Raw genomic sequence first — 17,752 nt, 5'->3', positions numbered from 1 at the left:
ATACCTAAATACTGCTTGAAACTGTAAGTACTTAAATATTTAGTAAATAAATGAACTCTCAAACTGATATGTTTATCATAAAACTAAAAATAATTCTGATTATAAAATTATCTTCAGTATTTCTTTAAAATATAAAAAAATCACTGCAGAAATTTTAGTTTAGTAATCTTCATCTGTATAATTATCGCTAGCAGAACTGTGGATAGTACAGATCTCCACAAGGAAGCACTAAAATGACACACAAATAGATTCAAAAATAAATATTATCCAAAATAGAAGTTATGTACAAAACTTCCTAAAGCTGACAAAGAGATGATATCTATACACACAAAGAAACTTTGACTAGTTGACCAAGACTGGCTCCAAAAGTCCTATGAATATCATAGCTACCTTACTTCCTAGTCATAAATCTGTATCCCAAAAATGAGTTCTACACATATCTGAAAAAGGTATCTCCTCTATTCCTCACTCATCCTCACAAGAAATTTCAGGATACCATCATGAGCAGCATGGAATCTATGCAGGCTTTAAATAATACCAACTGATTTCTCTAATTTAATAATCTCACAAACTGTCATCCTGTCATCTTGTCCAAAAAAAGATAGCTAATAGAGAACTGAGTCATACCATAATACCTGACTAGCTGAACTTCCATAACTAGTAATACTTATTTCCAAAGTATGATGATTCTCCAAATTTCCTAGGGGCTCAGGCCCCAGACTTACTCATCTACTAACTATATTCTCAATTTTAGTACTAGATCCCAACTGCCTGGTTCCCCATTACATTCAACCTTTCTCTATTTTATGAAACAGCGAGCACTGCTTCCTAAAAAATCCACCAGTTACACTTTATCTTAGCTAGAAAAACTAAATCTACGCAACCCTGATGATGTAAATTACTAAACAGTCACTCCAGATCCATATAATCGTAAATAACAAAAAGTAAAATGCCTTCCTCTTCCCAGACTAGGGTATTCTCAAATACATTTCCAACAAGTATTACTCCATTCCTGAAATATCATGGAATAGGACTCTAAACCTTTCATAAGTTTGTAACAATATCATTTGTTAAGAAACAGGAAGACATATTTAATTCTGCATTTCACATTATTTTTATATCTATATCAATTTGATTAAATTACAAAACTAGTATGCGTTTATTCATTCACCGGCAGATGAATGGATACACAAAATATGGTATATACAATGGAATATTACTCAGTCATGAAGAGAAATGAAGTCCTGATACATGCTACAACATGGATGAACCTTGAAAACATTACACTGCGTGAAATAAGTCAGTCACAAAAGGACAAATATTGTACGATCCCAGTTATATGAAATAGGCAAATGTATAGAGACCAAAAATTATTAGTAGTTACCAAGAGTGGGAGGGAGAGGGGGAATTACTGATTACGGGACACTGAATTTCTGTAAATTGTCGTGGAATAATTTGGAAAACAGTAGTGGTAACAGTTACATAGCATGATGAACATAACGCCACTGTTATTATAGACATTATTCCTTATCAGTATATACAACTCAACCTCATTCAGAAATGCAGAATTCACCTGAATAGCTGTAATAGTTTTTAACCCATTCCCAATACTAACAGTTGTTTCTAATTTTTTTGTTAACATAACCAATGGTTCAGTAAATAGCCTTGTGCAAATACTTCTCTATACGTGTGAAATAAGAGTGAACTACTTAAATTCCAATATTCAGGTTCTTTTCTTTCTTATTTTATTTCAAAATTGTTTGTAGTAGGGTGAGCTAGACATACTATTTTCAACTAATGTCAAAGAGACAATCTTTAGATTCCCTCATGCTTGTGGAAGCTACTTTCACTGATTTTAATACAGCTCTGCAAAAAACAAAAATAAAAAATTGTATGTGTGCATGTATCTGTGTGTGCTAACAATCTAATATTTATATTCCTTTCAGTAAGCTTTATTCAATCTCTACATATCTAGACTCAATTAGACAGTCTACTGAATTTTATACATATTGTCCAGCAAACAGTTAACATGATTTTTTTAAGATATCTGAAAGACAAGATAGACAATGGTGTTGGCAAAACGCTCCCTATAATATTAATACAGAGGAATGTGCCCCCATGGGTCAATTCGCTATGAAATACAGTGTTACCTCCTTTACGAAACTTTCTCTAATAGCAGAACTAATCACTTCTACTCTATTTCAAATACACTTTGACTACATAGTGTTTTTAAAACAGCGTGTATTATACTGTAATTATCTGTTGATTTGGCTTTAATTTCATTAATAAAATTTTTGGCAAATAAAAGTTTTTGTTTTACATTTTGAAAGAAATTAATGGCTTTCTTTAGTTTCCTCCTTTGCTTTACTCTCAACAAAGCCTTCTTCACCTCAAAATCAGATAAACATTGATGTCTTAATTTGTACTGAATCTTGTAAAAATAAACATTTCAAAGGCATTTCACCTGTAGTCCCGCCTTCTGTTTTTATACCAGAATGTTTCAGTTAGACACTTTGTATTGTGCAGCAGCATGCTAGGCACTAGAGAAAGAAAAGGACTTGAAGAGGAAGCTGTGGTCGGTGAGAAACAAGGGGAGAAGTCTGGGATAACCACCAGGTTTCTGACTAGAAGATCTAAGGATGAATACTCCTCTCTTGAGACAGGAAATCTGAAAATGCAGGCTGAAGATTTTTTGCTTTTTGTTTTTAACAGCAAAGGCCAAAAAAGGTGGAAGTGAGGGGAAATAAATTTTGACCATATTGTGTTGAGAGGTCTGTAGAATACCCAAATGGGTATGTCAACTGGAAACTGGATTCATGTCTTACACTCAGGCAACGAGACACATATTTGGGAACCATCAGTATACAGGTGAAACCTAAAGTCAGGAATGGAGGAAACCAGGAATCTGGAGTCTGGATGGGATCTCCCCGGAAGAATGTGTATTGTGAGAGGATGTTCAAGTACAGAACATCAACATGTGATGGGCAATTTAAGGATGAGGAACTGAGCAGCTAGAGAGGTTAAAAGCAAACTATGTATCACAGAAGCCAGACGACAAAAACTTCAAGGGAGAAAATAGTCAATATTATTATGTTTACCAAACACTGTTATCAATAAAGTTTAAAATATTCTTAAAATTATGCTAATATTAAAGAAAAGTTCTTTCCATAACGCTAAATGAAAATGTAAACACCTCTCATTAAAAAAAAATTATAACAAAAACACAAAACAGATCAATGTGTTATGGCAAAGTTCCACTTGTATAGAAAAGAAGGGGAAAAGATACAGTTATAGGGGCTTTTATTTGCAGAAAAAGCAAGTGGAAGAAGTAGTAGTAGACTTTTGTATGACTTTTTGACATTTGTGATGTTCTCACTATATCAAAGTATTACCTATCCTAAAAATTAAGTTAAAATTTATAAGCGCAATATACTCTGCTAATCTCCAAAATGTTCTCCACGGCTATAAGCATATATGTTCCTTCACTTCACTTGGATCACAACTGTAAAAAAGTAAATTCTTTAATACCAAATTTTAGTCAATGAAGTACCTTAACAGATGTTTTGCCAGTGAGATCACTGAACCTGAAAACTAATATAATTTATAATGATAACTGCGTATTGAGCAGCTAATCGAGGGCTGCCAAGGGTTTTCCAGAACATTAGGTGTGGCATTACTCAAAAATGCAATTTAGGAGATGAAAAACAATATATAAAATGTAAGACTACTGGCTTTAAATCAATTTTTCTTAATAGGCTAGACTCTAATTCTTTGTAGAGAACACCTATTAAACAAAGATTATCATTATGCATAGTAAATTTAAAATTCAAGAATATCTGGCTAAATTAGGAAATTTTTTAACTTAATACTCATACAAATTAAGTAAAAAAGCAAGATAAGCAACTCCAATCAGGTTTCAGCCTTTTTATAAAATTAGCACATGCTTATGTATTCAAAATAGCCTATAACAAGTTTATTTTTCTTCATTGCAATTTTGCTTTCAAAGTCAGCAATGCAAATCTACTTCCTGGGTAAGTATTTTATCTTCCTCTCATGCAGATCATATGTTAGTTCAACCCTCTTATATTACAGGGTTGCTATGAATCAGAATTGACTCAATGACAAGTTATATTCTAGGCCCAGAAAAATAATGATTTCCCAAAGTCATACTGCTAATTACCAAAAAAAAGTTCTTAAGACATTTTTTAGATCATAGAATCAGATCTTCTGATATTTCCATTATGCGGCAAATGCTACTGACTTGTCCTTCAACAACCATTCTCTTTTTTCCTTCAAGAGAATCCTCAAATTATAGCTGTACACACGGTCATCCAGAATCAAGATTTTATCTCCCAAGCTTTTAGCAGCCAGGTGTGACCATGTAATAAATTTCTGGCTAACGGAATGTAAGCAGAAGTGATGTGCACAATGGGACAGTACCCTTAAAGAGAAGCAAAGTGCCTCTACTTCCTGTCTTTCTCCTTTCCACTACTAGGATTGTGGACTCATTGGTGACACATCTTCAACCATGCAAACGATGGTAATTTCCAGGACACAGCAAATCAACAAGGTAGGAGATTGGATAGTCATCACCATAGAGCCCCATATCAACCCTAGACTGCATACAGGCTGTTACTTGGTAGACAAATAAACTTCCATCTAAAGTCATTACTATTTTAGGTTTTGTACAGCAGCAAAACCTAGATCCTATCCAATATGCACTACTTCAAACTGCCTCCCTATGGTTAGCACTCTTCTGTACAAAGAAACAAAATCACCTAAAGAATCCACATCTCTATCTGTGTAAAATGGCAGCACGGGGATGTCTCACCTCCTAACTTCACAAAGGGAAGGAGAGAGAATCATTATGAGCATCAACAGCCCAAAGCTGATTGCTATGAGGCGGAGGTCAGACACACCTCCACCTTCCAACCTTTTTACCAATTCTGACACTAGCTGTCCCTCCCACGGCACTCTCCCCTTCTCTTCTGGGTTCAATAATTTGTTCCAACAGCCACACAGAACTCACAGACTGTACTCACAGTTATGGGGCTTATTAGGGAAGTAACAGATAACAATTCAGGGTCAGGGTCAAAACGTTTCAAACCACAGCCAGTAACTAGTATATTCTCCCTTTTAGCAGATTGGTTGTGCTCATGACACATTCTGTTATCCTCATTTTCCCAAATTCACCTATACTCTTATTTCACATCCAATTGAACTGGTTTCCTTCTAGTTGATTTTTCCTTCTCTAGCACCATTTTTCTTGATTGGCTTAACCCTCTGTTCTTCCTTCTACTAAGAGGATATATTTATTTCTAGTCTTTCTAAAATCCTTCCTCCTTTGTTGGCTCAGCTCCCCAAGCAACCTGACCTACAAAATGTCCATATTTTCTGTGAAATTTTGACCACATATTTAAAATTGAACTTTGAGCAATGTTGAGATAAAAAATTTTATTTTGAAATGTATCAAACAGAAATATTCATATTCACTAGTAAAATAAGACATATTTTTTCTATATATTTAATATAGAAGGTGATTCTATATTAAATAAGCCTGAAATATAAGAGAATCTGTAATAAAATATCTCTTTTCCTTGTGATAGTTCTTCACCAGGTGACAGTAAAATAATATAATCTCCCTGCATTGGAGCCCTGGTGGTTAACAGTGGCTAAGACTTCAGCTACTAAACAAAAGGTCAGCAGCTCAAATCCATCAGCCACTCCTTGGAAACCCCATGGGGCAGCTCTATTCTGTCCTATAGGATACAGCAACAGGTTTAGTTTTTTTGGTATCCCTGTATTTAGATTGTAATAATTTTACTGCTTCTCTTTGATCTATAAGGAACAAATGCAAATTCTATAAAAAACATATGCAAAAAATTTTATAAGAGTTTATAATTTACCAACAGGTAAGAAGGGAATATGCAATAAATTCTGAATTAGATAATTTATTGTACCACAATGAATTTCAATGTGTAAAAATAGTGGCATGGTAGGGGCTTCTGGCCTCCTCTAGCTTCAGACAGGAAAGGAGAGAGAATCAAGTTCAACAGCCCCAGGCTGATTTCCTATGAAGTGGAGGTCAAACATATCTCCTCTCTCCAACCTTTTTACCAATTCTGACACCAGCCATCCCCTCCACAGCACTCTCAACTTCTCTGCTGGATGCGACAACTCACTGCAATGGCCACACACAACTCACAGACAATACAATTATGGGATTTATTAGGGAAGTAAAAGGTTACAATTCAGGATCAGGAACGACTCAGAATACAGTTCTTTGGTCAGGACAGCTTCCTGGCCATGCCCACAGGCAGGCCTCTCCCTTGTCCTCGGCCCCTCAGGCTTCTTGGGCCTCTTGGGTCAGAAGGCCTCTGTCTTGCTTGGGCAAGTATTACAAAGCTCTTCAGTCCACTGATAAGTACCCAAACTGGCACCCAACTCCGCCAGTAAGCCTCAGACCAAAGGCATTTAGCTCTCTAGTTCTGTAGGTCGGTGAGCCAAGCAAGCTCCGCCAAGTGCCCAGAGGCACCCCACTCCACCAGCAATTCCCAAAGGTGCTCAGCTTTCTCACTCTGTGGCCCGGGAAGCCCACCACATGGTCCAGGAAGCCCACTGCATGGTCTCCTGCTGGTCTCCTAGTTCTGCTGCCTCTGCCACCACCATTTCGCTCCCGCTGCTTCTCATCATCTCTCGCCATCTCTGGTATTACAGCTCTCTTTCTCTGTCTCCTGGATCTAGGAGGGTCTCAGTGCAGGGATTCTAGGTCCAAACGACGTGTTCCACTCCTAGCTCTTCTTTCTTGGTGGTAGTGAGGTCCCTTCTGCTCTGGGATTGGCTCTCTCTTAAGCCTTGTGGGATGGCAAAACTGACCAATTCCCTCATTAGGGTTCCATACATGTTATTTGTGTGGTCCCACCCCCCACAGGGGTTCCATGTATCTTATCTGCATTATAAGCAAGCTGTTCAATCCCCTTGGTGGGCCACAAGCACCTTATTTGCATAGTCCCACCCAATCATTTCACAGGAGTTACAAGACCATGGCAAGAAAGGCCATATAAAAGCAATCCATTACACTGTACAATGGTAAGTTCAATTTTACCACATCGACTTTCCTATAGGGCAGAGGAGGACTGCCCACAGGATTTCCAAGGCTGTAAACCTTTACGGAAGCAGACTGCTACATCTTTCTCCCGCAGAGTGGCTGGCTGGTTCGAACTGCCAACCTTTTGGATAACTGTTGAGCACTTTGAGCACTGCACCACCATGGCTCCTTCTTAAGAATATCACCTTCCTAAGGAAGGGCAAAAGAAATTAGTAACTTAAACTCAAAATACATGATCTGACCAAAATTTTGTTTTGTTTATAAATGCTAGAAAGAAAATAGGTCGTATTTAAGGAAGCTGTAACATTTAAGACTTTAAGACATTTCCATATTGTATTGGGATGATATTTCAAATCAAGACAATCTTACAAAATCCAGAATTGACCAATATCCTAAGTTACACAGAGATCCTCAATTGGTTGGTGGTAGAAGGGCTATGGAAGGGAGCAATCAGAATCACCTTATGACATTTTGCAAACTACATCCCTCCTCTAACCACCCACAAGATTCTGATAAGACTATCTCAGAAGAAAATGTTCCCCTCTTCACCCTCAATCAGTGCCCTGCCTTGAGAATCCCTGCCATATGAGTTACTGTTACTGATAAGAATGTAGTGAGAAAGTGTGATATCTTTCAGGTGTGCTGAAACAAGGGGGAAAAAGAAGTTTCAGAACGACTGAATTATGGGTCACCATGGTGATAACAGAGTCCCTGGATGGTGCAAATGGTTAAAAGGCTCAGTGGCTAACCAAAAGGTTGGAGGTCTGAGTCTACTCAGAGGTGTCTTGGAAGAAAAGCCTGGTGATCTACTTCCAGAAAAGCAGTCACTGAAAACCCTATGGAGCACAGTTCTACTCTGACACACATGGGGTCACCATGAGTCAGAACTGACTCAACAGCAACTGGTTACTGGTTATGGTGATAGTAAGATAAGTTCTTAACCTACCACTTAAACCTAGTTTAGTCTCCAACCAGAAAAACTACTAGAACCAAACCAGAAGCATATATATTCATTTAATTTTTTTTAACTAAACATCTAAGTGCAGGAACAATGCTAGACAACAAGGAAACAAAAATGAAGAAGACATTCGTTTCCGTAACAACATAATAGGACAATCAAAATACTGCATGTTGTAAAATTTAGACTCAAGCTTCGTGAAGACATAGCCAAATCTTAGCCTAATATATGAACTTAAGAGCCACTAGGTCAGGTTTTTATTTCCATTTCACCCTAAAAGCAACATAACATGACAGCAGAAAATACAAACTTTGCTTTCACTAAGGCCTGGGTCTAAATCTCAGTGCTACCACTTACTACTAGTCCCTGAGCAAGTTAATTAACTGATCTGAGACTCATTTCCTCAACCGCAGAATGGGACTAATATCTTAAAGGGTTCCAAGGTTTAAAGAAAGTATTTAAAGGACCCAACACATGGCAGTCACTCACCAAGTGTTAGCTAACTATCCAAAGAAACAGTCATATTTAAGAAGCCATAAAAGTAAGTAATATTCTATGGATAGCAAAACAATACAATTCTAATACTTAAAGAATCATCTTGGGTAATGGCAGACTAGGTAATTCAGACAACCCTCCACTAAACACAACAATAAAAGACGGACTAAATATTTTTTTAAATATGCTTAAAGTTACAGAGGAGCTAACAAAGTAGTAACAATGATCAAGCCAAGAGCCAAGAAAACAAAAACAATCCAGAGAGATAGGCCCAAATTTGGGGGTACATTTGCTATGGTGTATTAGCCAATCCAGAAAGCCAGTTGAGAAGTTCAGAATGTGTTATCTACAGGCTAAAGGGACAAAAATCACAGTGAAGGGCCCATCAACGATAGAAGCCCTGTTAAAACGCAGACATAAGGAAATACCAGATACATAACAAACTTTGCATGGTCTGTATCTCAGATTCAATTCACCTGAGAAACCAAGAAAAATTTCAATATCTAAAACGCAATTATACTGTATGAAACCACTTTTATAAAAACTCATGAAAAGGTTTACACACAGAAAAAAAAAATCTTTGATGGTGACTAAGGAGGGGAGGGGAAAACACTAGACAATGAGTAAGCGGTAACTTCGGTAAAGGGTAAGACAGTACACATACTGAGGAAGTCAGCACAACGTGACCAAGGTAAGGTCATGGAAGCTTCATAGACACATCCAAACTCTCTGAGGGATTGAATTACTTGGCTGAGAGCTGGGGACCATGTTCTTGGGGGACATCTAGTTCAATAGGCATAATAAAGTTTATTAAAAAATGGTCTACATTCTACCTCGTTGAGAAGTGTATGGGGTCTTAAAAGCTTGTGAACGGCCATCTAAGATACTCCACTTGTCCCATCCTATCTGGAGCAAGGGAGAATGAAGAAAACCAAAGACACAAGGGAAAGATTAGTCCAAAGGACTCACGGACCACAACTACCACAGCCCGCACCAGATAGAGTCCAGCACAACTAGATGGTGCCCAGCTACAACCACCGACTGCTCTGACAGGGATCACAACAGAGTTCCACACAGAGCTGGAGAAAAATGTAGAACAAAATTCTAACTCACCAAAAAAGACCAGACTTACTGGCCTGACAGAAACTGGAGAAACCTTGAGAGTATGGCCCCTGGACCCCCTTTTAGCTCAAGTAATGAAGTCACTCCTGAAGTTCACCAGTCAGCAAAAGATTAGACAGGCCCATAAAACAAAACAAGACTAAATGGGCACATCAGCCCAGGAACAAGGACGAGAAGGCAAGAGAGGACAGGAAAGCTGGTAACAGGGAACCCAAGGTCAAGAAGGGGAGAGTGTAGGCACGTCAAAAGGTTGGCAGCCAATATCACAAAACAATACGTGTACTAATTGTTTAATGAGAAACTAATTTGCTCTGTAAACTTTCACCCAAAGAACAAAAAAAAAAGTATAATCTAAAATAAATAAATAAACAAAGTGCAATTAAAAGGATACCAGGCTGCCAGTGCCCCCAGTGTGAGAAGGAAATGACAATGCTCTCTGGAGGAAGATAATACCATCTTTGGTGGCAAATTATTTCTACAACAATTACAGAAAATAATTTCTGACTCACTATCAAGATAAGCTGACACGAGAAGGCAATACAACTATAAACGAGAACCAGCAGAAATAAGAAACAAGTGAAACAGACTCACAAGAACTCCAAATATTAGAATTCTCAAATGCAAACTTTAAAATTAACAATGCCTTCCAAAAAATTTAAAAACAGATCGATAGATAGACCACATAAAGTAAGTACACTAAAATGTTAATTGTAAAATCTAGATGGTGGGTATATGAATGTTCTCTGTAACACTCTTAGATCTTTTCAGTATGACTGAAATTTTTCATAATAAAATATTTTTAAAAAATAATGCTTAGTATGGTCACAGTTTCAGCAGAAAGAATTTTTATTTGAATTTCAATGTGAAAAAGAACTAAACAGGGCAGGAAAATATCGCAACAGAAATTAAGAACACAATAGATAGGTATAACATCAAATCAAGCCCAGTGGACAAAAAATTAGTAAACCAGAAGATAGGTCAGAAAATAAAAATCTAGAATGACAGAAGGTTGGAAAAATTGGGAGGGGTTAAGAGACCAAAGATACAGTAAAAATGAGAACAAATCTGTGCTGTAAATTTTTACCTAAAGTACAGTAAAGTTAAAAAAATACAGTAAGAAGATATAACAAATTTAATTGAGGTCTCAGACGAGAGAAAAGAATTATCTGTTTGAAAAGACAATGACTTGAGAATTTCCCAAAACTGATGGAACACATCAATCTACAAATTTCAGAAATACCAAGAAACACTAAACCCGTTGCCATCAAGTCGATTCCAACAAACACTAAGTGGGATAAAACTTTTTTTAAAAATCTACAACTACACATATCATAGTAAAACTGCAAAAAACTCTAGATAAAAATCTTAAACGCAGGCAAAGAAAATAGGCAGATTACTTTCAAAAGAGCAACAGTTACCACACGACAACTGAATTTTCAATAGATACAAGCCAGAAAACAATGGAGTTGGAACTCCACTCTGCTGCTGCTTCCCCCTCCTTCGTTTGTCGCCCTTGCAAACAGCAGCTTTCCAGCGTGGTTTGCTCCAGGCCCGCTACCCTTGCAAGCCGCAGCCTCTAATCACGGTTTGTATTTGGTGCCAGATCTTTGGGCATGCGCCTGCCAGGATCTTGACAAACTGTGCAGATTTGGAGAATCGTGTGCTTACCTGACCCTGGACCTGAGCATTGCTGAAGGGAAGGGGAGGATATTCTCTACCACACAGTTCCACCGGAGCCCCCTGGCAAAAAGAGAAGTCCCACAAGGCAGACTTCCTATGAAGACTGACTCAGCATGACTCAGCACCCGGATCTCCAAATTTGGGCATGAGAGGGCTGAAGATGTAGGGTTTCAGGCATCAATCCCTGCCCCTTGGGGACTCGAGGACATAAAAGGTACCCAATCCCCCTTGGTCTTAGCGACCCCACGTTGCTTCTTGTCTGTGCAGACAATAAATTGTCACTCTGCTTCCCTTGCAGTTGGCATCTATCTGTCTTATTCCGAGCTGCTAATAAGACAGGACAAGAACCCGAGGAATTCAGTTACAGAATGATCAATCAGCTGCTAGTAGAAAACTGTCAACCAAGAATCTATCTCTGGGGAAAATATCATTTAAGAATGATGTTGAAACAAAGGTATTTTCAGACAGAAAAAAAAGAAAAAGAAAAAACCGTAGGAATTTGTCACTACCAAACCAGTGCTAACAGAAATACTAAAAGATGTTCTTCAGGGGGAAAAAAAAAACCAGATGTGAGACAGAAGGTTGTAAAAGAAAGAAGGAATGAGGAGCATGAAAAATAGTTACCATGTGGATGAGTCTAATGAATTTAAAAAAAATTAATAATAATCACTGGTGGGTAACATATAAATCCAAACCCACTACCATCAAGTCAATTCTGACTCATAGCTACCCCACAGCGTTTCCAAGGCTATAAATCTCTACGGAAGCAGACTGATACATCATTTTCCCATGGAACTGCTGTTGGTTTCGAACCACTGACCTTTCGGTTAGCAGTCGATCACTTTAACCACTGCACTACCAGGGCTCCTGGGGTAACATACAGAGACTTAAAATACGGGCAACAATACATAAGTCATTAGGAGAATGAATGGAATTTAAGTATATGATCATCCTTACATACAATCTGAACAGTAACTACTAAAATAATAATGTGAGCATAATTTCCAAACTTATAAAGAAAAAAAAGGAATAATAAAAAAATATATATACAGGCAAAAAGAACAGAAAAAGGGAGTATGAGTGAACAACAGACGAGACAAATAAGAAGCACACTGTATGATGGCAGGTTTAAACCCAAATATATGAGTAGATATAAATGGATTTATTCTAACTACAATAGAGATTGGATTTTTTTTTTTAAATCTATGTAATGCTCATAAGACACATCTTTAACGCAGGAAAGAGAAAAACCACGCAAACACTAAAGAAGAAAACTGGTTTAGCTACACGAGATGACATGAACAGTTTATGCTTGACTACTACCTAAAGGCTGGTGGTCCAAACCCACCCAACAGGACCACGATAGCAAAGCCTGGCGATGTATTTCAGTAAAGATTACAGCCAAGAAAACCCTATGGAGCAGTTCTACTCTGTAATATAAGGGGTCGCCAAGAGTCAGAAATGACTCAACAACAAAGTGTTCGGTTTTTTAATTAATATCAAAGAAGACTTTAAGGACACTTCATAATGATAATGTTACAGAGAAACAGAAAGTTGTAGTATTTCCAAATTTATATACTTCTATTAACAGAGCCTCAAAATGTGTTAAGCAAAAACTTGAAAAAGCTACAAGGAAGAACAGTCAATTCACAAATATATGTGCATATTTTAACATACATTTCTCAGTAACTAATAGAACAAATAAAAAAGATCAGTAAGGTTAAAAAAAAATCAGTAAGGCTATAGAATATTCTAACAAGATTTACACACTTGACCTAACAGTCCTAATAGCTGCATCCAGCGCCTGAAGAATACACATTCTTTTTAACTACACAAGGAACACTTTTAAAAATTAACCATATTCTGGACCATAAAATAAAATCTTAAAAAATTCCAAAGAACTGAAACAATATGAAATGTTATCTAACCAAAATGCAATGAACCAAAAATCAATAAGAAAAACTATAAAATTCCCATATATTTTGAGATTAAGAAATATATTTCCAAACAATCCATGTGTAAAAAAGAAATAGTGGAAACTAAATAAATATGAAAATAATACATATCAGAACTATGATTAGAGGGAATTTATGCCCATAAATGCAAAGAATAGAATGGAAGGCTAAAAATGGATGAAATAGGCATTTATCTCAAAACTTTGAACAAGAACAACAGAATATTCTAAAAGGAAGAAAATATTAAAAATAAGAAATTAAACATAAACAAAACATATAATATAGCAATGATTCTCAAAGCGTGGTCCTCAAGATTCTTTGAGGGTCTGCAAGGTCAATACTATTTCCATAATAATACTAAGATGTTGTTTGCTTTGTGCACTATATTGATATCTACAATGTTGATGCAAAAGCACTAGTAAATATAACTACTGGAGCCTTAGTATAAATCAAGGCAATGGCTGTATTCTTATCACACAACAGCAGTTAAAAAATGAATAGAGTCCTTTCCATTTAAGAATGTCCTTGGATAAAGCAGGAAAAATTACTAATTTATTAAATTTTCCACGTCTTTTAAATAGTCTATGTGACAAATGGGAAGCTGCAAAACAAAGTAAGATGCTCTAGGAAAAGCACTTTGTGAGAGAGTTGCTAGGGAAACTAGGCATTGTTTTCATAGACACCACTTTTACTTGAAAAGACAATTGCTAGACAAACTATAGTTATTTAGGCTTGGGTATCTGGCAGACATTCTCTCAAAAACAAACACAGTGAGACTGTCATTTCAAGGAAAACAACGAATAGTTTTTGTTACCAATAATCAAATTCAAGTTTTCAAGCAAAAACTGGAAATCTGGCAAATTTGTACCTACCACCTGGGGCTTGAAAGCATCCCAGTAAGTACACACTTTTCTGATGAGACTGGTAGTGATATTAACAAATGTGATTTTTTTTAATATCATACCATGAATGAAATATGTAATATGTCAACATGTGGAAGATCTGCAAATCTCAGTTAACTTGTATTTTTTCCAAATCACCAAAGCATGATGTTACAAAATCAAGCACGAGTATACGATGCATTCAAAGTGCAAGATAGACCAATGGACTTTAATTACCAGAGTGCAAAAAATTTAATGATAAAGTTTCAGATTCCATACTACAAATAACTTTTATAAAATAAAAAAACTTGAGAACATTATCCACAACAATTTGAAAAGGCTATTAAAATATAGTCCTCTGTTTTCCAGCGACAAGTCTGAGACTAGATTTTCTTCTTCTACTTTAACCAAACAAATATATTACAATAGATCTGCAGAAACAGATACAAGAATTCTGATATGAGAACCCAGATATCTATGAAACCAGACATTTAAAAGAGATTGGCAAAAATGTAAAACAATGCCATTCATCTCACTAAATCTGTTCTCAAAAATATGGTTATTTTTCATTTAAAAATGTTATTTATATTAACATGTAATGGGTTTATTACAGTTATTTTTGAATGAATTAGTATTTTTTAAATTTCTAAGTTTTAATTTATAAACTGAGAAACGTATAATTTACATCGATGGAAGTAATCCACATAAAGATCTTTGGAGTCCTCAATAATTTGAAAGAACGTGAAGGGGTCTTGACCCCAAAAAGTCTGAGAACTGTAGCAATAGAGAAACACCAAAGCCAAAAATTCGTTCTCTAGATAGAAAAACATATATATGATGAACACTTAGCAAGACTGATAAAAAAAATTTTTTGAGAAGGCACAAATAAGCTATGCTAAAAAGAAGAAAATACCACTACAAGATCCTGTACGTATCAAAAAGATTATATTATGAACACTATGCCAATAAATTTGAAAATTTAGACAGAATGCTAAAAAAATGCAACTTACCAAAATAGACAATATATAAAATATAAGAATATATAAATTGTTATAACCAATAAAGAAACTGAATAAGTAAATAAAAGCCTTCTCACAAAGAACACTCCAGATTCAGGTGGCTTTTCCTATGAATTATACCAATCATTTAAGAAAGAACTAACAGAAGTATTATGCAAATTCTTCCAGATAAGAAAAAAAGTGTGAAAAATCTCCCGCTCATTTTATGAAGCCAGCATAAACTCAAAATAAAAACTAGACAAAGGCATTATAAGACAGAAAATTAGAGGTCAGTCACATTCATGAACAAAGATGCAAAAATCCTGATCAAAACATTAACAAACTGAATACATCAATATTTTAAAAACACCATGACCAAGTGGGTCATGACCAAGTGGGTTAATTACAAAAATGCAAAGTTGACTGAGCATTAAAAAGTAAATCAATGTAATTTATCACATTAACAGATTTAAAAAGAAAAATATTATCATCTCATTAGATTTAATAAAAGTATGTAAAAAAATTTAACATCCATTCAAGATATAAACTTTTACATATCAGAGCACATCAAAAATAGAAGGGAACTTCCCTAATCTGATAAAAAGGTTATCTGGAAAAAACTACAGCAATCATCTTACTTAATGGTCAAACAGTGAAAGTTTTCTCTTAGAGATCAGGAACAAGATAAGGATGTCCTCTATCACCACTTCTATTCAGGACTATACTGGAGGTCTAGCCAGAAAAGTAAGGCAAGAAAAAGAAATAAAAGGTGTAAGGACTGGCAAGAAAGAAACAAAACTCATTATTCACAAATGATATGACCATGAATAAGAAAACTGAAAGTATTCACAGAAAAACTGTTAGAAGTAAGAGTTGAACAAGATTGTGAGATTCAAAATCAACTGCATTTCCACATCACAGCAATAGCAGTTAGAAAATGAAACTTAACAAAGATTCCATTTGCAATTGCTTCAAGAAATACGAAATATCTAGTAATAAATCCAATGAGAGGTGTGCCAATCCTCTGAAGGAAAACCCATAAAATTTTATTGACAGACACTAAAGAACTAAACAAATGAGAGAGATGCAAGGATCCTGATTTGGAAGACTCGATAATGTAAAGATATCAGTTCTCCCCAAACTGATTTAGAGTCAAGGTAATCTCAATGAAAAATCAACAGGATTATGTGTATATGTATAACTTGACTTGCTGATGTTTTAAGTATATATGGAAATGCAAAGGACTAATAGCCAAGACATTCTTGAAAAAAAATAAGGAATAAGTAAGAAACTTCCCTAAAATGTATCAAGATTTATTAGACTATGAAAAGTGTGACAAGATAGTGGAATTTATAAAAACAAATCAACTGAGCAGAACAGATTCATGCATCTACTGACATTTGATACATGATATAGTTGTCAGGGCAAAATACAGAAACGATGTTTTGACTTGTTTTTCCAATAAATAAAGCTGGAACGAGAACTATTCACATGGAAACAAATGAAATTGAACTTATACCTCACACCATTTACAAAAATAAATCCTACCTAACTGGTAAGCATTCGGTTACTAACTGAGAGGTTGGTGGTTCAAACCCACCAGTGGCTCTGCAGGGAAAAAAGACCTGGCGATCTGCTCCCATAAAGATTTACAGCCTAATCCCGCTCCTTGGAATATATCCTAGAGAAATAAGAGCCGTCACACGAATAGACAGATGCACACCCATGTTCACTGCAGCACTGTTCACAGTAGCAAAAAGATGGAAACTCAGGTGCCCATCAACGGACGAATGGAGAAACAAATTATGGTATATTCACACAATGGAATACTACACAACGATAAAGAACAACGATGAAGCCATGAAACATAACATGGAGGAATCTGGAAGTCATCATGCTGAGTGAATTTAGTCAGTCACAGAAGGACAAATATTGTGTAAGACCACTATTATAAGAACTCAAGAAAAGGTTTAAACACAGAAGAAAACATTCTTTGATGGCTATGAGGGTGGGGAGGGAGGGTAAGGGTTATTTACTAACTAGATAGTAGATAAGAATTAGCTTAGGTGAAGGGAAGGACAGCACACACTACAGGGGAAGTCAGCACAACTGGACTAAACCAAAGCTAAGAAGTTGCCTGAATACAATCAAACACCTTGAGGGACAGAGTAGCAGGGGTAGGGGTCTGGGGACCATGATTTCAGGGGACATCTAGGTCAACTGGCATAACAAAGCTTATTAAGAAAATGTTCTGCATCCTACTTTGTTGAGTGGCGTCTGGGGTCTTAAAAGCTTGCAAGCAGCCATCTAAGATACATCAGTTGGTCCCAAAGACATAACGAAAGTATTAGCCCAAGAGACAGAAAGGGCCACATAAACCAGACTTCATCAGCCTAAGACCAAAAGAACTAGATGGTACCCGGCTACCACCAATAACCGCCCTGACTAGGAACACAACACAGAGGCCCTGATGGAGCAGGAGAAAGGTGGGGTGCAGAACTCAAATTCTAGTAAGAAGACCAGACTTAATGGTCTGACTGAGACTGGAGGAACCC

At 36.3% G+C, this 17,752-nt stretch overlaps 1 protein-coding gene across 6 annotated transcripts in view; it reads right to left on the bottom strand.

The window, feature by feature from the left end:
* SS18 (SS18 subunit of BAF chromatin remodeling complex) overlaps positions 1-17,752 on the bottom strand; it is a 113,436-nt gene that overhangs the window by 61,318 nt on the left and 34,366 nt on the right. Inside the window, exon 1 of one of the 6 annotated variants that reach the window (XM_023741862.1) lies at positions 11,352-12,198. The exons of the other annotated variants lie outside the window; for them this stretch is intronic. The gene's annotated coding sequence lies outside the window, so the exon portion shown is untranslated. Of the gene's footprint in view, positions 1-11,351; positions 12,199-17,752 lie in introns of those variants that run through there. 6 annotated transcript variants of the gene reach the window in all.

Source organism: Trichechus manatus, unplaced genomic scaffold, assembly GCF_000243295.1.
Source record: "Trichechus manatus latirostris isolate Lorelei unplaced genomic scaffold, TriManLat1.0 scaffold00193, whole genome shotgun sequence".
NCBI lineage: Eukaryota > Metazoa > Chordata > Mammalia > Sirenia > Trichechidae > Trichechus > Trichechus manatus.
This window is presented reverse-complemented; position numbering and strand designations above follow the sequence as displayed.